Genomic DNA, 22,410 nt, shown 5'->3' with positions numbered 1-22,410 from the left:
GAGAAGAGAAGCAATGGAGCGGACGTCATCTAGCAATGACCAAGAAGTGATCCTGAACTCCTTCTTACGTCATTCATAACTCAGACCGTGTTCACTTCCCGGACTCCGCGAGAAGAGACCATCACGGCTACTGTTGAGGATATAGACCTTAGAGTCACCCGCCAGGAGGGGCCGGGTTACTCGCATGGTCATTGCCAGAAGCCCGGAGCCAAGTTTGAAGACGATGGGCCAGAGATGGGCTGAGACCCAGATATGGCTTAAGGCTCGTAGTTACAATCATTATTATAGTAGAACTTGTAGTGTAAGGCAAGTATAGTTGAGAGTCCGAGCCGGACACTCTTATGAGCCGGCCGGGACTCTAAGGGCTGCTGGGCGTCAGCCTCCCTATATAAAGGGACGACCCGGCAGCGGTTGAAGGGCGACAACAATCTCGTCGAGAGCCGGGCATAGCTGTTTAGCTCCCTGGTGATCGTAACCCTAATCAATATCACCTCAAACTGGACGTAGGCTTTTACCTTCACCGTAAGGGGCCGAACCAGTATAAACCCTCGTGTTCCTTGTCCCGCATAACCCCTTCAAGCTTCCTAGCTGCGATGGCTCCACGACTAAGTCCTAGCTCGAGGACATCTGCCGTGACAATTCCACGACAGTTGGCACCCACCGTGGGGCCAACACACGGTGGATTTGAGTTCTTGAAGGGCAGCTTCGAAGGGCTCAAGAGATACATTGTGGGCCGGATGACCAAGAGTCGTCGCGGCAAGCTCTACATCGACGATGCAAACTGGGGCCCCGACGCCGGCTCAATTGAGTACGGGTACCAGGTCCCCTTCGGCGGAATTCACGTTTTCATTGGCAAGATTGGTTAGCCGGGCCCTGAGCCGGGTCTCTGCGCTGATCTCATCGAGACGGCTCAGCTTGCGCGACCCGCCCAGGCCCGGCCTGCCTTAAGGCATGCGTTTGTGGGGTGTATCCATGGAGGACTCTCCGATCAATCTAGATCTGGTGATGGGACGGCCGCCGGCTCTGACGGCGAGTCGGCCACCGATGAGTCAAACTCGTTGTACCAACTTCAAGATGGCAGGCTCATGAGTTGTTCCGATGGCGACAGTACTCCGGACCTTTTTGAGCCGCCGAGTCAGGTTGGAGTTTTTATGGCTGGTGCGCAGCCTGTTCAGAACCCCGCCGCTGGATCGGAAAACCCGGTGCCTTCTCCGGCTCAGGTGCTAATGGATCTCACGGACAAGATGACGGCCCTGTTAACCTCCACGGTTGACCCGGCGGATCAAGCTCAACATGATGCGGAGGTGGCACAGTTAAAATTGGATCTGATAAAAGCTAAAGAGGATCTTGCAGCGGAAGGGATCAGGCTGGCTGTGGAGCGGGCGGCTCTTGATGCCCAGACTCAGCTGATTCAGGCGCAGTCCTTCCAACTCACGATGGATCAGAACGCGGCCAATGAGGTCATGAGAAGGAGGCATCAAAAGGCCCAGTCTCGACTCCCACCGGTTTACGATCCACGCAACCATTTCAACACGCCAGGTGCAGGGTCTAGTAACCCGCCAGGGGTCATAGCGCCCGGGTCTGGACCCCTTATTCAGCCGCGAGTGATGGGGCCTCCCCAGGTGCCCCCTGCCCCGCCTCAGTATGTGCCAATACCCCCGGGTCATTATAATAACCCGCTGGAGAACATGGTAGCTGCGGCAGCACGGCTGGCGGCTCTCCCCGTTGACGGCGACTCTCCGACGGCCATCGAAACCCGCCAGGTCAGGGAACTCCTGCAGACGGCACTGGCATAGCAAGAGGCGTACTCCTACAGCCGGGATAGGATCCACTCGACCCCTCGTCCGGGTCAGAGCCCGAGTTACAGCCGGCACATGGTCTCAGCAACCGGCTCAAGCAATGTCCGACGCCATGACCCGCCCCCTGGCCATGGCCCGGCTCATAATGGAGCCTTTTACGCAGCAGACCAGGACAAAGCGCGCCAAGAGGCGGAGCAAGTGCCCCAATTGACGGCTTACCAGACCCCCCCCCCCGGCTTATCCGACGACTTCCGTGGATGTGGGTATCCCTACCAGGACCGGGGGTGTCCCTTGTTTGGTGCCAGCTATCTGTAATGAACGTCTACCTAAGGACTTCAAAGGCCCTAGGAAGGTGCCTAACTACACAGCTGACTTACAGCCTGCAGCCTGGATTGAGAGTTATGAGATGGCTATGGAATTACTGGAGGTCAGTGAGGCGGCCATGGCCAAGTATTTCACCATGATGTTAGATGGAACTGCCCGCACGTGGTTAAAAGGGCTACCGCCGAATTCCATTGGGTCTTGGGCTGAGCTGAAAGCCCGGTTCATCCAAAACTTCAAAGATACCTGTAGGCAGTCTATGTCAATTGTGGATTTGACTAACTGTAAGCAACAAGAGGGTGAATCCACGACCCATTGGGTTCGCCGGGTCAAGGAGATCATACATTCATCAGATAAGATGGATGCCGGCTCTGCAGTCTTAATGTTGGAACAGAACTGTCGCTTTGTGCCCCTAAAGATGAAACTCGGGCGGCTTAAACGCGACTGCGCCGATATGGGTACACTAATGGCGGCTCTTGTCAAGTACGCCGATTCCGATGGTACCAAGGATCCCCCTTCAGATGATGAAAGGACAGGGAAGGGAAAGAAGAACGGCAATGGCAAGGGTCCTCAGTTTAACCCGAGGAACCAAGGAGGAGGCAAGCGCAAGGCCGATGGCAGCCTAGAGTTTGTAGCCAACACCAACTCCCAAGGTAATAACCAGCGACGCAAGGGGAGGCCCCCTCCCCGAGGCCGCGGGTCAGGTCCGACGCTGGAGCAGCTGTTGAATGAACCTTGTCCAAGGCATGGCTCTGGAGAGAAACCAGCGACTCACCTGTGGAAGGATTGCGCGATCATGAAGGCCTTTAAGAATTACAATGGCCCGGGCGGCGGTTCAGGTGCTGGCGGCTTTCATGGCCCGGGCGGCAGTTCAAATTCCGGTCCTCAGAACGGTCAAGGGGGCTTTAATCAACAATCTGGCCAGGGTCATCAACAGCAACAGGGGGGTTATCAGACCAATCCAAAGCAGCTTAGCGGTGGACCGTATCATGTGTTTACCACTAGTCTGTGCAAGCGAGATCAGAAGCTTCACAAGAGGGCTGTGAATGCTGTTGAGCCGGCGGTCCCACGCTACTTGCGGTGGTCTGAGCAGCCTATAGTGTGGAGTAGGGAGGATCACCCTCCCCGGGTGGATAACCCGGGCCACTTGGCCTTAGTGGTGGCTCCTCAGGTGGGAGGATATAAGTTCACAAAGGTGCTCATGGATGGAGGCAGCAGCATCAACATCCTCTATTATGAGACTTTTCGCCGTATGGGGTTGGTGGATAAGAACCTCAGCCAGTCAAACACTATCTTCCATGGTGTGGTACCTGGTAAGTCGGCATATCCAGTCGGCAAGATCGAATTGGAAGTGGCTTTTGGGGATGAGAGCAACTACAGGGTGGAGAAATTAACCTTTGAGGTGGTCAAGATAAGAAGTCCATATCATGCTATATTTGGGCGGCCGGCTTACGCCAAGTTCATGGCACGACCGTGTTATGTGTACTTACAGCTCAAGATGCCGGGTCACAATGGGACTATTACAGTTCACGGCAGCCGTAAAGTGGCTCTGGAGTGCGAGGAAGGTGATGCGGCTTATGCAGAATCTGTGTGTGCTACAGAGGAGTTGAAGTTTTACAAAGACAATGTTGACCCAACAGATATGACCTCTCTGAAAAAGCCAACCATAGAACAAGAGCCGGCAATGAAATTTAAATCAGCTGACGAGACTAAACTTGTTGATTTTGTTCCAGGTGACTCATCTCAGCAGTTTAGCATCAGTGCAAATCTGGATCCAAAATAGGAAAGCGCGCTATCGAGTTCATCCATGAGAATAGGGACATCTTCGCGTGGAAACCTTCTGACATGCCAGGTGTACCTAGAGAACTCGCTGAGCATACTCTCAATGTTGATCCGAAATTTAAGCCGGTCAGACAGTTCCTTCGGCGGTTTAATGAGGAAAGGCGGAAAGCTATTGGTGAAGAAGTAGCCCGGCTCTTGGCGGCCGGGTTTATTGTTGAATTTTTTCACCCAGAGTGGTTGGCTAACCCGGTGCTCGTACTCAAGAAGAACGGCACCTGGCGGATGTGTGTGGACTACACGGACTTGAACAAAGCGTGTCCGGCTGATCCTTTTGCCCTCCCCCGTATTGATCAAATCATTGATGCTACGGCAGGTTGTGCACGTTTAAGTTTCTTGGATGCTTATTCCGGTTATCATCAGATTAAGATGGCAGTTAAGGACCAGGAGAAGACGGCGTTCATCACTCCCTTTGGAGCCTTCTGCTATGTGTCTATGCACTTTGGACTCAAGTGTGCACAGGCGACTTACCAGCGTTGTGTACAGAACTGTCTTCATAAACAGATCGGGCGCAATGTTCACGCTTACGTGGATGATATTGTGGTTAAATCCATCAAAGAGGAAACCCTGATAGATGATTTAAGGGAAACCTTTGATAATCTCCGGGTCTATAAGATGATGCTTAACCCGGCCAAGTGTGTCTTTGGTGTTCCTGCAGGCAAACTCTTGGGCTTCTTGGTTTCTGACAGAGGCATTGAGGCTAACCCGGAGAAAATCAAGGCCATCACCTCCCTGGCTAAGCCGGCGTGTATAAATGACGTTCAGCGCTTGGCGGGTCGCATCGCTGCGTTAAGCCGGTTTATAAGACGTTTGGGTGAGAGGGCCATGCCCTTGTATCAGTTGATGAAGAAAACTGATAACTTTGTCTGGAATGATGCAGCTAATAACGCCTTTGAGGATTTGAAAAAGCAGCTGGCAGAGCCCCCAGTCCTTGCTGCTCCGGTTGATAAGGAGCCCTTACTACTGTATGTGGCGGCAAATGCACGAGCCGTCAGTGTGGCTATTGTGGTGGAGCGCAAGGAGGAGGGTAAGGAGCATCCGGTTCAGCGGCCGGTTTATTATGTCAGCGAAGTGCTCATTGAGTCCAAGCAGCGATACCCGCATTGGCAGAAGCTGGTATATGGTGTATTCATGGCAAGCCGGAAACTTAAGCATTATTTTCAGGGTCATCCCATCACTGTGGTCAGCTCTGCTCCCCTTGGCGATATCATTCAAAACAGAGAGGCCACAGGGAGAATTGCTAAGTGGGCTATAGAACTTGGACCTCATGGTCTCAGATATGTGCCACGCATGCTGTTAAATCTCAGGCCTTGGTGGATTTCATCAATGATTGGACAGAGTCACAAGTGCCCGAGCAAAAGCCGGATAACACTTATTGGACTATTCACTTTGATGGGTCCAGGCAGTTGGAGGGCTCGGGGGCTGGCGTTGTATTGGCTTCCCCTAAGGGTGACAAGTTCCATTATGTGCTACAGTTGATGTTTCCTTGCACGAACAATGCGGCTGAGTACGAGGCCTTGCTCCACGGTCTTCGGATGGCTAAGGAGATGAGCTTAAGCCGGGTAAGGTGCTTTGGTGACTCAGACTTGGTGGCTCAACAAGTATCAGGAAAGTGGGATTCTAAGGATCCTCTCATGGCGGCTTATCGCCGCGAGGTTGATGCCATTGCTGGGCACTTTCAGGGCTACCAAGTGGAGCACATTGATCGCAGGAAGAACGAGGCGCCTGATGCTCTAAGCCGGCTGGGCTCTCAGCGAAAGATGGTGCCGCCTAACACTTTCCTGGACGTCCTGTATAACCCTTCGGTTAAGTTGCCTACAGAGGAAGACTTGGCTATCCCTGACCCGGAGGCACGACTGGTGGCGGCTCTTCATGTCATACTAGACTGGACAATACCATATCTGGCTTATATAACCCGGGGAGAGTAGCCTGAGGATGAAACTTTGGCCAGGAAAATAACCCGGCGGGCTAAGTCAATGATCGTTATCGATGGCGAGTTGCATCATCGCAGTGTTACAGGGGCATTTCAGTGTTGTGTCTCCCCTGAGGAAGGTCAAGAGATCTTGCGTGAGATCCATGAAGGGGATTGTGGCCATCATGCCGGCTCAAAATCCCTCGTGGCCAAGGCTTTCCGTCATGGTTTTTATTGGTTGACGGCTCATGCTGATGCAGAGGACTTGGCCAGTAAATGTGATGGTTGCCAAAGGTTCTCACGACGGGCTCATGTGCCGGCTCAGGAGTTGAGGATGATCCCAATCACTTGGCCCTTTGCGGTCTGAGGGCTTGATATGGTGGGGCCTTTTAAACGGTCCAAGGATAAGAAGACCCACCTCTTTGTGGCAGTTGACAAGTTCACAAAGTGGGTGGAAGCTGAGCCAGTTAGCAAGTGCGATGCAGCCACGGCGGTTCAATTTATGAAAAAGGTGATTTTCCGCTTTGGCTTTCCGCACAGCATTATAACTGACAATGGCACCAATCTTTCCAAAGGCGCCATGGAAGAGTTTTGTCAACGAGAGCATATCCGACTTGATGTTTCTTCAGTGGCTCATCCTCAATCCAATGGTCAAGCTGAGAGAGATAATCAGGAGATTCTGAAGGGCATCAAGCCCCGGCTTTTGGTCCCTTTGCAACGGACGCCGGGTTGTTGGGTGGAGGAGTTGCCCTCCGTCTTATGGAGCATCAATACTACTCCTAACAGATCTACAGGCTTCACGCCTTTCTTCATGGTTTATGGAGCAGAAGCAGTCCTCCCCAGCGACATCCGTCACGACTCACCTCGCATGGCGGCTTATGTTGAGACGGATAATGAACAGGTGCGCCAAGATGCTCTTGACTTGTTGGATGAACAGCATGATGTGGCAGCAGCCCGGTCAGCGGTTTACCAACAAGACCTGCGCCATTATCATAGCCGCTGGGTCAAATCCCGGGTCTTCCAGGAAGGCGACCTTGTGCTCCAGCTCATCCAGGATCAAACAGATGCACACAAGTTATCCCCACCTTGGGAAGGGCCCTTTGTGGTCAGCAAGAACTTGCACAACGGGTCATATTACCTCGTTGACATTCGGGTGCACAAAGATTCACGTAAGTCTGAGGAAGAGACCCGTCGGCCGTGGAACATAGCCCAGCTTCGGCCTTACTACACTTGAGCCACCGGCTCTCGTGGTGTATATATTTCTCTCAGCCATGTATATATTATGATAAGCTATAAAGCAGGACCTCTGTCCTTTTTTCTCCTCCAAAAATGCACGTGTTGTTTTTATTACAAGATTACATGATGACTTAAAGGAGGATCCGGCTTATGATCGTATTCGAATCTAGCCGTAAGCAGTAAAGTCACTTGGGGGCTTCCTGTTCAAACATGGGTCGTATTCGAACCAAAGAGAACATAGCTGTCGATACCCATTTGATTGGCAAAGTGCCGAGCTCATTGGGAGGTTACCTTTGGTCATATTTGAATCATAGTTTAACCCCTCTGAGAACCGACGTGGATCGTATTCGAATCAGCGTCGTTAAACAATTTTAAAAATCACTTGGGGGCTTCCTGTTCAAACATGGGTCGTATTCGAACCAAAGAGAACATAGCTGTCGGTACCCTCTTGATTGGCATCGCCACACCCACTGGGGGCTATATGATCATATCCGAATCTTGGCTTAACCCCTTTGGGCCGGGTCTCTGGTCGTATTCGAACCGGAAGCCCCTAAGTTCTTCTGCTTTATCACAAGTTTACTCTGATTATGACAAGGTGTGCATGGCCGGGTCTCACTTTGCCGGCTTAACTTTGGTTTACAAGTGTTAGTTGAACATCATGGGTGTCATCAAGGCAAGTAAATCAGAGTTAAGGTACCAACCGTGCTACCCGGGTTATCTAAACCGGAAGTATGCTACAGGCCGTTAAGTGTGTTATTACGGCTATGTTAAGGGTATAATTAAGGACCAGTCTTTTTTGATTCATATTCCGGGTGATCTATCTCAAACACCTGATTTTCAGGGCGGTAAGCCGCCTTGAGACTTGTGATTTGCCTTTCTATGCAGGATACTTAAAGGTACCTCTTTGAGGTTGAGAAAAACAAAGGGATGATTATGACCCGGAGAAACATTAAAGAGACAACTTCAACAAGACCTTGGCATTCAATACGTGCACGATGGCACGGCAGAGATAGACTGTTGCACCTAATTTATTACAAAATTCATCAAATCTAACAAGGGTGGAGCATTGTGTGGTAAACCGACAGCCGAGTTACGATGCCCGCTGAGTGGAAGTCTCCGGCTCGTTCCTATCCTCTCCTCCGGCTGATCCCAAGACTTGGAAGGTTGATGACTTCCAATCGATGCCGCTGAGAGCCTCGAACTGGGCTTCCTCGTCAATTAACCCGGCCGGGTCAATCTCCGGGGCGAAGGTGTGCTGACGAGCCGGCGGGATCAGGTTGAGGGCTTCATAGCGAGGGGTTGGAATCCTCTGATTCTCCGCGTCATAACCCGGCTGGTATTTGGTCAGATCTGTGTCATTCCCGATGAGGGTGGCCACCGGGCGTACAGCCTTCACGCACGCCGCGAAGTCCTTCTGATCGAAAGCTGAGCCGTCTTCCTTCAGGCTCGGATAACCCAGGGCGATGTCTGCCGGGTCTAGCTCCTGCAGGAATGCCTTGGCCCGGCTCAGCGCGGCGATTGCTCCGGCTCTCGCGGAGGCCCGTCGCAGCTCTTGGATCCGCTGAGGCAGAACGGTGAGCCGGCGCAGGACTTCGGCCAGATGAGTTGGCACCTCGTTGGATAGGGCCACCACAGCTAAGGCATGCTGTGACCCGGTGTAGAGCTGTTCCACCAGGGTATACACGGCCTTTAGCTTGGTGACCACACTCTGGTTGAGGTTGGCACTCCTGGGACCTGTTTAACAGAATCAGATAAACCGGTGACAAGGATGAATCATGACATATACAAACTTGATGAAAGCCGGTAGGGCGACTTACCGAAGATGGCGGCCACCATTTGGGAAACCTGGCGCTTTAGGCTGGAGAGCTCGGCGGTCTTCTCAGAGAGAGCCTTCTCCGCCTGTTCCGCCCGGGTCACCAGTGCAGCCTTCTCTTCGGCCCAGGCTTTCCGCTCAGCATCATATTCTGTTTTCAGCTTCTCTTGAGCGGCGATGCTGGATACAAACTTGGCGTTTGCCTTCCGGGTCTCCATCTCCTGCGTCTTCAGCCGGCTCTTGAGATCCGCAAGGTCCGCCTCTAGCTTCTTACCAACAACCTGTATAAATTTCCGGGTTAGGACATGAGCAGTTATTATATAAGTCCCAAGCACTTTCCAAGCAAAGATACTTGGCACTTGGGGGCTAATGCATATTGAACGTTTCTATCTACATACTGCCGGCTCACTGGAGTAAGCCGGAACCTAAGTCTACAACATATTCAATCATAAGTCGTCGACTTGGGGGCTAGCATGGCAAAGGTAACTATGCAGTAAGTAAGAAGACAGCAGAAGAATACCTTTGATTTTTGTTGGATCTGGTTTACCATGGCAACCTCCGCGTCCCGGCTCTTGTGCACCTGGCTGATGTAGCCAGAGACGAGCTCTCCAATGATCAAGTTGGTGTAGTCGGAGAGGTCCAGGTTCACCCGGTGGGGCTGCAGCAACTCCCCCTTCGCGGAGCATTTGGCCAGCACGGTCGGTCTCCCCGGCTCAACGAACTCCGTCCGGGTGATTACCACGTCCGGGTCATGTGCTGGCGGAGCTGAGCCGGAGGCCTCCGGGTTAACCGAAGCTTCGGTCGTTGCCTTGGTAGTTGGGGCAGTGGCTTCAGGTGCCGTGTCCATTAGATTGGTGGCTTCGGGGGCGGAGGCAGCTGGCGGCTCTTGAGCCGTCACCTCCGGTTTAGGTAAGTCCGGCACTCCGGCTGACCTGGTCTTCTTCGCTCTTTTGGTGAGCTTTGCCTGGGCGCTGAAAGGACAGAAACATTCAGCACAAAGAGAGTAAGTACAGACAAGTATAATGTGAGATGGTTGTCATTACCCGGGCGCGGTCTTGAAAGTCGGAAGACTCGACTGCATAGAGTCGCCCGAAGAAGGGGAGGTCTCCTGATAATTGGAGTCAGAAGAGTTGAGTGGCTGACGGATAACACCCGCCAACGGATGAAAAGGGTACAAGTGAGAAAAATCCTCAGTTCGACGCTTCCTTGTTGCGTCGGGTAACCCGGCGGAAAGATCGGTGTCCTTGTTGGTCCGGGTGTGACGCCGGCTTTCATGAACCTGTCGCTTCAAAATAAATTGAGGGTCTTGGTGAGCTAAAGGATGTGAAAAGCTTACTTTCCGGGTTACCCTTCGGACTTTCAGCTGTGGCAAGGGCTCCGAGTCGGAGGAAAGTGACATTACCTCTTCAACCACCGGGTTACTTGCGCCGGTGTCATCCTGTCAATGAGCAAGTATTGATAAGGCGGACAGCAGCAAACAGTGAATATAGTAAGGATTTAAATGCTCAGGAGTTACCTCTGACTCAGAGCTGTCGCTTAATTGCATCAGCTCCGAAGCAGTAGGCCTGCTTCCTTTTTGCGAGGGGCGGCTTTCTTGGCGGCTTTTTTCGCCTTCCTGGCTTTCTTGGCCGCCTCATGGTCATATTTGACCCGCCAGAACTTATCATCAGCCTGAAAAATACAATGATGGATTCTTAAAACGGTTCAGATGAAGGTTATATGCAGAAGAGGATAAAAAGTTTAAGTCAGCGGCTTACCGCTGGGGCTGGGTTGGTCTTGCAGAAGGGGGCTAACCCGGTCCTTCCGCAGTCTGCCAGGCTCTCGTTTAAAAGAGCCTTGGTCTCTTCCTCTACAACGTCTTCTGGAAGATCATTGCGGCTGTGCCTCTACGGGTCATCCTTTCGCCCTGTGTACTCACACATTAAGCCGGGGCGGCGGCTCAATGGGATCACCCGCCATGAGATCCAGACCCGGACCAGGTCGATTCCGTTCAGACCATTGCCCAGGAGGGCCTTGATTTTGTTGATAGTAGGAAGCAGAGGCTGGCGTTCCGCTGGAGTCAGCTTGTCCGACAGCGGGTGAGTCGGCTCTAGACGTGTTGGGCGAAAGCCGGGCAGCGGGCTTTCATCAGCCGGGGATGTATCTTAGCAGTAGAACCAAGTCATGTTCTAGTCTTTGGGGTGGCTCGGCGGCTCTGCATAAGGGAAAAGACAGTCCCTGCGCCGCTGGATGGAGATGCCACCTAACTCCAGACTTGGCCCATTGGCACACTCATTCTGGCGGTTTAAGTAAAACAGCTCTCTGAAGAGCAGCAGACTAGGTTCTTCTCCTAGGTAAACTTCGCAGAAGACTTGAAAATTGCAGATGTTGGATACGGAGTTGGGTCCTATATCTTGAGGCCGCAAGTCGAAGAAGTTGAGCACGTCCCTGAAAAACTTTGAGCCGGGCGGTGCGAAGCCCCGGCTCATATGATCTACGAAAATCACCACCTCCCCGTCTTTTGGCTGTGGTCTTTCTTCTGACGGGTCAGGGGCACGGTAGGACATGATTTCCTTCTTAGGCAAATATCCGGACTTAACAAAATTGGCTAGGGTCTCGTTGGTGACGTTGGACCTCATCCAGTTGCAAGTGATGGGAGCCTTGGGAGGCATGGTGAAAGTTGGTGGTCTATGACAAAAAGGAAAAATGTCCGGGTTAATTATAAGCCGGAGATCTACAGTTCAAAACTACGGTGGCGGATTATGAAGGGGACTAATGGTATATACTCAAATACAGTGGGTTATTTAAGCCGGAGGATTCTACGAAGCATGGTTTCCTTTAACCCGGAAGTTTCTACGTCGCGTGTTTTCTTTAAACCGGAATTGTAAACTGCCAAGTTTCAATGGTTACAGTTTTTACTAAGTGTGGTAAAACAGGTTTCACGTATTGCAGTAACTTTTTTGGATCAAAATAGTCGGGTGAAATGAAAATTTTCTAGACCTAGAAACAGACGAGCGGATGTTCTTGAGCTCGAATGAAGCATTTATGCAGTAGAAAGAGATCTACGGGCATTTGAAATGAGTCCTAAACAACTGCCGCACTGGTTCTATACAAGACTAAAGATCAAACAAGGGCAGTGACTAGGAGAACTACCGAAGCTTGTGGCAATGGCGATGAACACGAAGAACGTGGACGAACTCTACTGCAGATCTACTCTACGGGATGGTGAGAACTTACCGGAGCTGAAGAGGTGCGGCAGTCGCCGCCGTTTATCTGGTCCGAGTCAAGGTGATGCAGCGGCCGAGGTTGACGAAGACTGGAGGCGAGACGACGGCGGCGGAGTGCGAGCTCAGTGAGAAAGGCAGTGGCGCGAGGAGGAAGAAGGGAGCGTGAGAAGAGCCAGTCGGGCCGGCCTATTTATAAGGCAAGGTCATAAGTGGGCGCGAGATTCAAGGAGACCACGGCGTGGTTATCTCCCCCCACGACGCCTCGATTTTCGGAATGACAGTAAAAGCAAAGATCCGTTGCGGATCTGGCGGAGTAAAAAACGGACTTAATGGAGGATGACGTCATGGCGGATTATCCGGAGTCCAGAGGATGACGTCACTCCGGGTTATGGCCTTCACATGAATGGTAAGCCGGAGATTTTTCTGTCAGAAGAGTTGAAGATTGACATGAGCCGGCTCAAATCAATCTGGGGCCTAATGTTGAGGATATAGACCTTAGAGTCACCCGCCAGGAGGGGCCGGGTTACTCGCGTGGTCATTGCCAGAAGCCCGGAGCCAAGTTTGAAGACGATGGGCCAGAGATGGGCTGAGCCCCGGATATGGCTTAAGGCCCGTAGTTACAATCATTATTATAGTAGAACTTGTAGTGTAAGGCAAGTATAGTTGAGAGTCCGAGCCGGACACTCTTATGAGCCGGCCGGGACTCTAAGGGCTGCTGGGCGTCAGCCTCCCTATATAAAGGGACGACCCGGCAGCGGTTGAAGGGCGACAACAATCTCGTCGAGAGCCGGGCATAGCTGTTTAGCTCCCTGGTGATCGTAACCCTAATCAATATCACCTCAAACTGGACGTAGGCTTTTACCTTCACCGTAAGGGGCCGAACCAGTATAAACCCTTGTGTTCCTTGTCCCGCATAACCCCTTCAAGCTTCCTAGCTGCGATGGCTCCACGACTAAGTCCTAGCTCGAGGACATCTGCCGTGACAATTCCACGTCAGCTACACACACAGTTGATGTATTTTAATTGGGTCAAGTGACAAGTTCTCTACAACCGGACATTAACAGATTCCCATCTGCCTCATAACCGCGGGCACGACTTTCAAAAGATAATACCCTGCAGGGGTGTCCCAACTTAGCCCATCATAAGCTCTCACGGTCAACGAAGGATAAACCTTCTCCCGGAAAGACCCGATCAGTCTCGGAATCCCAGTTTACAAGACATTTCGGCAATGGTAAAACAAGACCAGCAAAGCCGTCCGAATGTGCCGACAAATCCCGATAGGAGCTGCACATATCTCGTTCTCAGGGCACACCGGATGAGCAGTCCGTACAACTAAAACCAATCCTTGAGTTTCCCCAAGGTGGCGCTGCAAAGGGCTCTAGTTTGGACCAGCACTCAGAGGAACACTGGCCCGGGGGTTTAAAATAAAGATGACCCTCGGGCTCTAGAAAACCCGGGGGGAAAAGGCTTAGGTGGAAAATGGTAAAACCAAGGTTGAGCCTTGCTGGAGGAGTTTTATTCAAGGCGAACTGTCAAGGGGGTCCCATAAATCACCCAACCGCGTAAGGAACGCAAACTCAAGGAACATAATACCGGTATGACAGAAACTAGGGCGGCAAGAGTGGAACAAAACACCAGGCATAAGGCCGAGCCTTCCACCCTTTACCAAATATATAGATGCATTAATTAAATAAGAGATATTGAGGTATCCCAACACATCCATGTTCCGACATGGAACAAACTTCAACTTCACCTGCAACTAGCAACGCTATAAGAAGGGCTGAGCAAAAGCGGTAACTTAGCCAAACAACGGTTTGCTAGGAAAAGATGGTTAGAGGCTGACATGGAAATATGGGAGGCATGATATAGCAAGTGGTAGGTAGCGCAGCATGGCAATAGAGCGAACAACTAGCAAAGCAAAGATAGAAGTGATTTCGAGGGGTGGTCATCTTGCCTGCAAGGTTCTCAGAGTTGACGAAAGCTTGATCCTCGTAAGCGTACTCAACAGGTTCCTCGTTCACGAACTCGTCTCCCGGCTCTACCCAAGACAAGAACACAAGCAACAGAACCACAATCAATCACGAGAAATGCACAAGCATCATGATGCAAAACATGTATGATATGCGAGATATGATATGCGATGCATATGCGTGCTCCGGAAGGAAAATGATGAATAAGGTAGTAACTTGGCAAACCAAGCATGCCACTGGAAAGATGAGATGATTTCGGTCGAAATCGGTGAAATTACTGGACATGGCAGAAAACAGCATCAGGTAGCAATGTTCAGAGCACGAAATCAACATGCTACAGGAACTTAACATGGAAAAACAAGGAATGGCAGTATTCTACTAAATGCATATGACAAAAGTCCCTTACTGACCATAAGCCAAAAAGGACCAAAAGATATGATGGCAGCCATGTAAACATAGCAAGTTTCGTTAACAGGTTTCAGACTTAGCAGAAAACAGAGCATGGCAGAAATAATAATATGAAGGCATCTTAGTGAGCTTGACGCACTCACCACAAAGCAATGCATGACAAAAAAAGCATACCTAGAGCAAGATGGCATGCTTATGAAGCTATACAAGGCAAGAGCAAATACATAGCAGGTATGAGACAACTATAACAAGCTTGGCAAAAATGAATATCATGTTAAGAATCTGCCAGAAATATTTTATAGCAAAAGTAGAACAAGATTGAGTCATGCTATGGCACTCCATAATTGCAAACAAGGGCATGAATGGATCAATTACAACAACATCTACAAAACATCCTTACTGAACATCTCCAAAAATATGCATGGATCTCTCTGTAGCATCAAGTTTACATGGCAACAAAATAACAGCAGACAAGGACTTGGAGAATTTACTGTCCCTGAAATCAGAAACATTACGGAGCCTAGTTTGCATGCTTGTGCTAGTCACCACAGAGATGAAAAAAATACATGGCATGCCCCACTGGAAAGATGGCATGGCATACAACAAAACACATGTAGAGCTCATGACCATAAGATGCACAGATTAAATGATACAAAAATAACAAATCTCCAAGTTATGCTAAGAACCAGCAGATAACAGCAACTAGCACTATTGCACCAGAGATTTCGGCATCAAGATGGCCTCTAATGAACATGGTGCAATTGAACAAAATGTAGAGCATCACGAGGCGAACAATTTTACATATTACATGCACGAAACGGAGCTATGTACAGAAAGTTATGCAATGATGAACATGGGCACTTATCGTAAAAATTCAAAGACTTGGCAAATTTTCGGGGTACGGGGAAAAGTCAACCTTCGCAGTTGACTCGATCCAGATCGAGGCCGGGGTCGAGGATGAGCTCGCCGGCGAAGGGAGAGGAAGGGTGACGCGGCCGGCGTTGGGGGGAAGGAGGCGAGGCGACGGCGCCGGAGCGGTGGTCGGTGGCGGGGCGGCGCCGGCGAAGGGAGGCGGCGGCGGCAGCGCACGGCGGCGGCGCGGGGCGGCGCGGCGAGGCGGCGGGGCAGGCCGGCGGCGCGGTGAGGCGGCGGGGTAGGCCGGCGGGGCAGGCGCGGCTCGGTGGACGGCAGAGTAGGCGCGGGCTCGCGGGGGCCCGACGTGGGCTTCCCGGGCCGCGGCGGCGGCGGGCGACGGAGCGCCACGTGGCGGCCGTGGATTCGTCGGGCGGAGGCGGCGGACACGTCCGGCGGCGGGGAAATTTGTCCGGGCGCTAGGTGGAAGAGGGCTAGGGTTGATCTGCGAACGTTTTCGGGAGGGGATGCACTTATATAGCTAGAGGGAGCTAGGAGAGTCCAAATGAGGTGCGGTTTTCGCCCACACGATCGTGATCGAACGACCTACAGCATGGAAGAGAGTTTGGTGGGTTTGGGGATGTTTAGAGAGGGGGTTTTGCTGCAACACACAAATGGACTTTGCGGATGCCCAGTTAACCGTTGGAGTACCAAACGACCTCCAAATGGAACGAAACTTGACCGGTGGTCTACCGGTAGTATACCAAGGCCACTTGAAAAGCCTCGGTCCATTCCGAGAACGTTTGACACCCGCTCACGAAATAAAAAAAGAGGGGTGCGCCGGAGTAGATGGGAGCGCCGGATTGCAAAACGGACAACGGGGAAAATGCTCGGATGCATGAGACGAACACGTATGCAAATGCAATGCACATGATGACATGATATGAAATGCATGACATGAAAAAAATGCAAAACGACAAACAAAACCCGGCCACGGAGGGAATATCATAACACAAAGCCGAAAATGGCAAGAGTCGGAGTTACAAATATGGAAAGTTACATGCGGGGTGTTACAGCGGCATACTTTCATTGTCAACATAACAACCAAGAGATGGCGATATCTTCCATGCTACACACATTATAGGCGGTTCCCAAACAGAACGGTAAAGTTTATATTCCCCCTCCACCAACAAGCATCAATCCATGGCTTGCTCGAAACAACGAGTGCCTCCAACTAGCAACAGTCCCAGGGGGAGTTTTGTTTGCAATTATTTTGATTTGATTTGCATAAAGCATGGGACTGGGCATCCCGGTGACCAGCCATTTTCTCGTGAGTGAGGAGCGGAGTCCACTCCTCTTGAGAATAACCCGCCTAGCATGGATGATACGGACAGCCCTAGTTGATACATGAGCTATTCGAGCATACAAAACAGAATTTCATTTGAAGGTTTAGAGTTTGGCACATACAAATTTACTTGGAACGGCAGGTAGATACCGCATATAGGAAGGTATAGTGGACTCATATGGCATAACTTTGGGGTTTAAGGGATTGGATGCACAAGCAGTATTCCCGCTTAGTAAAAGTGAAGGCTAGCAAAAGACTGGGAACACTACAAGAAATATGTTAACTAGTGACCTTCTGTCAGTGACCCTGGAAGAATTGGTCATAGATCTATGACCATTTCAGACCAATTGGTCAAAAGCTGTTCGGGGGGCTCCAAACCCTAAACTATAACGACCATTTTGGTCAGAAAGGTCGTAATTTCCTTACACGAAATGGTCATAGAGCAGATAGCACTAGTCCGCTGCCTTATTTCTAGCTGATCATGACCAATATAGATGGTCATAACCTTGTAAATTGTGGTGGGTTGCTATGACTAGGCGCCACCTCATCAGTTTTGCCTATGTGTCATGTCCATGTGGCAGTTTTTGCCCTAGGTTGTGAAGCAACCTATATTTCTGTCATTCCCAAAAAATCGCATAAATTCTTTGGGTCATATCTTCGTCAAATATGTAAAAAACCTTCCTTGCCTAGTTCAAAAATAATTCAAAAATATTCGTTTTCCTATTCTGTTTAGAAAAACACTTTGTGAAGGAAGTACCACTTTGGCATGTCCAAATGGTATCCATTTTCTACAGTGCTTTCCTATGCCCAAATAACCATCCTCCACCAAATGCCAGCTCAATCCATTCATTATTTTGTGCCAAGCCTCAACATTCGTACTTATGTCCAGTGTGGTACTTTGCAAAGCAAGTACCACCTAGGCTCCTCCTTTTGAGCTGAAAATTTGTGAAGACGGTCTTCTTAGTAACTGATCATCCTTAGCCAAAACTCACGCCCATTAGCCATGTGGATTTCCCGTACCGCTAATCAAACACTTGGCTGCTTATTCATGTTTGAGCATCGATCGGTCTCCTCGTGAGAACTTATGTTGTGATTTTCTTCCTAGCACCTACCTGGAGAGTGCCCAACCCACTAGACATGCCTAGGCCGCCCAGAACACATGCCAACACCACGGTCACGCGGTGACCACGCGGCGGGCATGCGAGTTTACGCGCTCTAGAGTTGGGGCCCTCGGCCACCGTCCAAACCTCGATGTATCACCACCAAACCATGTATTTATGATTAAATAGGTACTTATGTAACTATAAATGATTTTCGTAAAAAATAAATAGTAAACTATGAGGCAGCTGCAGTTCAAAGTTGACCCGCTTCCAGCTGAATCGGCGGGAATTTCTCTTTTTCACGAGAGGTGGATCAAAACTTTTTACACCCAACCATTTTGTCAATTGTGCATTAAATATGGCCTAGTATTTTAGAAAATTGATTTGGTCCAATTTTGCAACAAATATATGGTAGGTCCTTCACAAAAAAACTCATTTCGGGCACTCGGAAAATGGAAAATGTATTTTCCATGCAAAGAAAATGAAAACTCCCTTAGGCAACATTGTTTGGAATTCCAAGATGCACCCTTCTGCACAATATGAGATCATTTGAACAAACTATGCCAAGAATGTGGCCATAAGATTGATCATTTGGCTCGAAAGCCATGAATCTTCACGCATGATAGCTCATTTCTGAGAACACTTTATTAAAATAATTGCCGTATTACAATTTTACTATTTTTCCTGGAAACATGGTCACATATGATGACACAATGCGAAGGTTTTCCAATTTTTTGATTTTTTTTAATTTTTTATGCCCGTTTCAAAATGCGGTCAAAACGGCGGGCTTGACCGTTCCTAGCTAGTGGTTGAATCTTGGAATTTTTTTTGTGTTTCTCTGATTAAATAGATACTTATGTAACTAGAAATGATTTTTGGAAAAAATAAAGAGTAAAATACGAGGTAGCTACAGTTCAAATTTGACCCTCAAACAGTGCACTTCGCCGCCATGGACGCTCGCGTCCCCGACCTTGCAGCGCGCCGCCCCGATGCGAAGTCCCTCCTTGCCGTTCCTGCGCCGCTGAGCCGAAGCCTCGCCCAAGTCCAAGCGCCGCCGACGTTTGCCTCCTCGCCATGGCCTCCCCTGCTTCGTCTGCTTCGCGGACAGAGCTCCGTCTCCGTCAACGTGTCCTCCCGTCGTCTCTGTTCGTTGTCGGGCTCAATCGACTCCAGCAGCACCCCATGGTGTCGCTCCGCTCGGCACCCGAGGTATATCCCGGCTCCATCGATTTTAGGTCCGTGCTTGTTCCCGCGAGTTAAGATCGATCTTGAAATTCTTCTATCCAGCGTCTCTCCAGCTTGCAGTAGCAGCTCTCTTCTCCAGTGCGCCCACCAGCCAGGCCGTTTGTAACATCCCAAAATTCTAAATTTTGGAATGTTATAATAAACAGATAGATTGGATTGATTGTTTGATTGATTGACTGAAAGTGAGTGGAATTCGAAATCTTTTGAAAGTTAAATGAGAGGGAATAAAAGGACTTTCCCAAACTTTCATTTTACTTTTATGATTCCCATGAATTCAAATTCTTTTCATCACAAAATCCTCGAGAGAAGATGACATGACTTCTTCCATTTATTTAAATGAAAGGGGGTGTTGAAAATATTTGAATTTCAATTGAAAATATTTTTCCATTTCTGAAACTTTATGCAACTCAATGTTTTCACGAGAGAAGATAAAATGACTTCTTCAAAACATATGAAATAGGAGTTGGGAGTTTCAAAGGATTAAATTCAAAGTCCCATTGAAATTATTTTCCAATATTGGACTTATTTGAGTTTTATTCAAATTATTTTTCTCCAAAAAATAAAATATACAGAAAATAGGGTAACATGATTCCCTACATCAGAAAATTGGAGAAAAATAAATTTGAAATCATTTTGGTATTTTTAAAAATGGTTTTTATTGGATTTTATTAAGGCAGTAGCACTGTTTGATTTATTAAAATTTGTGTGGATTTTATTTGGCGTTGGAAAAATGTTCACGTTGTAGAAAATCTTTTTCTGAAGATTTTGAAATATTATATGCCTATATAATATTTTATTTTATTTTCGTTTTTTTCCTCTGTTTAAAAAAAACAAAAGGAAACCGCCGAACTGGGCCGGCCCAGCCAACCGGGCCAAGCCAGCCCAGCCCAGCGCGCTCGCGCTCGTCCCCAAGCTCCGCTCGCACTCCAGCCGGCGTACGTCGCCGCCGCCGCCGTGGTCGAGGAGAACTCCTCGTCCAACCCCTCCTCCACGCCTCGGAGCCCGCCCCCGCCCTCCTATAAAGCCGCAGCCCCGCCGCCCCTCCTCTCCTCCTCCCCTGCCGCGCCGCTGCCGCAGATCGCCGCGCCGCCGCCGCCACCGACGAGATCCGCCACCGCCGGTGTCGCGCCTCGCCAAGCCCGCGCCGCCCCGCGTCACTGCCGCCGCCGCCCGCGCCTTGAACCGCCGCTGCTACCTGCTGCCGCGCCGGAGCCCGCCGCACTCGTCAACCGTCGCCGGAGTCAACACCGCTGCCGGTTTTGTCGCCAAAAACCGCCGAACCACCGACGGTATAAAACCGCCCCTGTACGATTCGGTTTATTTTTCGGTTTTCAAAAAAAACCCTAGATTTTGTTTTGGTTTATTATTTAGCGAACGTTTTCTGTTTGGATAGTTTCGACGAACGTTTTCGTTCGTTAGCGTTCGGTAGCGAACGTTCGTTATTTAGTTTTTTATTTTTTTCTGTTAGTTTTATTCAGGGACTTCTTTGTAGATGTTTTATTTACAATTTTGCCCCTGGACTTCAAACCTTCACATCTTTTTACTCGTTTGTCCAAATCCAACGAAACCAACGCCCACGTCTTCGTTATGATCCCCTCTATCCAGTAAAACAACTTAAACATGTTTTTGAAAATTTAAAATTTGCTTTCAAACAGATTTGAATTTGAATCTTCTTTTGATCATAACTTGAGTTTTATAACTCCGTTTGAGTTGATTCTTTTTGCAATTCGAAGCTCTTGACCTAAACTTTCTGATAAGGCCAAATTTACATAATTTTGGTACTGTTAGAAATTGTTTTATGTCGCAAGAGTTATTTGCTTTGTTTGATGTTTTCCGAACTATCCTCTTCGCTCTTTTCGACCTTTTGAGTGATTGCTTATGTGTGGTTACTATTGCTTGCTTACGATAGATTGACCGGAGTGTGACGAGTAGATCTATCAAGAGTTTTGAGTGCGAATCATCTTCATCAACATTGCAGGCAAGTTCACACTTTGATCATACCCCTTTCATACCCAGTTTTTATGCATTAGATTCAACCCTCAAACATTGCATGAGTAGGATTGATAACATGTGGGTATTGGGAAGTAGTATATGAGGTAGTACCTATTGCCCTGTTTACTATCAAACCCTTGGGAGTTACTTCTACGTTTTCTTATATTGCTATGCTATGCTCGTAGACGTGGATTGGGTTTGAGTGAATTTTCCATGACAGATGTGAGATTCTTAATTTAATGGTTTACTTAAGGTGGCAACTTAAACACACATCTGGGTGGATTGAGGTACCTGAGTATTCCAGGATTGTCTGTTTTTCTTTTGGACCGCCACCTAGGTTCAAAGGGATCATGAGATTATTCATGCTAGAAACTTCCGTGTGCAGCCACAAGCTATTATGGGCTCTAGCATAGTTGATTAAGTCGTGTGAACTCTTACAGTGGTAGACTAGCAGATGTAGGGGATGTAGGTGTACCGGTCTACCCATCGTAAGGTGCTAACGCTTCTGAAAGACTGTGTCTCGGTCATCCGTTTCTCAAACACCTTGTAGTGCGAGAAATCCAACGGAGGAGATCGAGTCTTGTGGGGAAAAGTGCACAAACCTCTGCAGAGTGTATAAACTAATCATGATTAGCCGTGTCCCCGGTTATGGACATCTTGAGTATCTAGTTCTTGGATTATCCCGTTGATCTCATCATGTTACTTTAATTAATATTGTTGGGTTAATGATGATACTTAATTGGGATAGAGATGCTGTCAACCATCTCAATGTTTCACAACCACCATGATAGTTAAATAAAATTTATTCCTTTGCAGTAGGGAAAAACTGGCTTTTCGCAAAAACATTATAACCATAGAGCTTTTCCACCAGCCATATATGCATGTAGTGATAGCCTTTGTTCATCATTTCTCTATGGCGTGAATTTGCCAGTACATTCAATGTACTGACCCGTTTTCGGGCTGCAACGTTTCATGTTGCAGGATATCTTACGACGAGTAAGTGATTCGCTAGGGTTACGATTTCTACACTCAACTTTGTCGTTGGTGTTGATGGGAATCCACAACCTTGTTACTTCCGCTATTTGGATTGAGGTAATAGTATTTACGTAACTTTATACATGTGATTTACCTCTGTTATAAATCCTCGAGTACTGTGTGTGTCAGCATACCGATCCAGGGATGACACTTAAGCACAGAGACTTGATCCATTCGGGTCGGGTCGCTACAAGATGGTATCAGAGCACATGTTGACTGTAGGACGTGACCCTAGAAACTGGCAAGCCCATAGGAAGGATTTTCTCTAAAACTTTCTTTTTCAAAAGGATCTTTTACCTCTCTTCTCTTCTGAGTTAATTCAAATATTCCCTTTAGT

Source organism: Aegilops tauschii, chromosome 1 (genome assembly GCF_002575655.3).
Source record: "Aegilops tauschii subsp. strangulata cultivar AL8/78 chromosome 1, Aet v6.0, whole genome shotgun sequence".
Lineage (NCBI taxonomy): Eukaryota > Viridiplantae > Streptophyta > Magnoliopsida > Poales > Poaceae > Aegilops > Aegilops tauschii.
The sequence above is the reverse complement of the archived record's forward strand: the minus strand, read 5'-3'. Positions refer to the sequence as shown.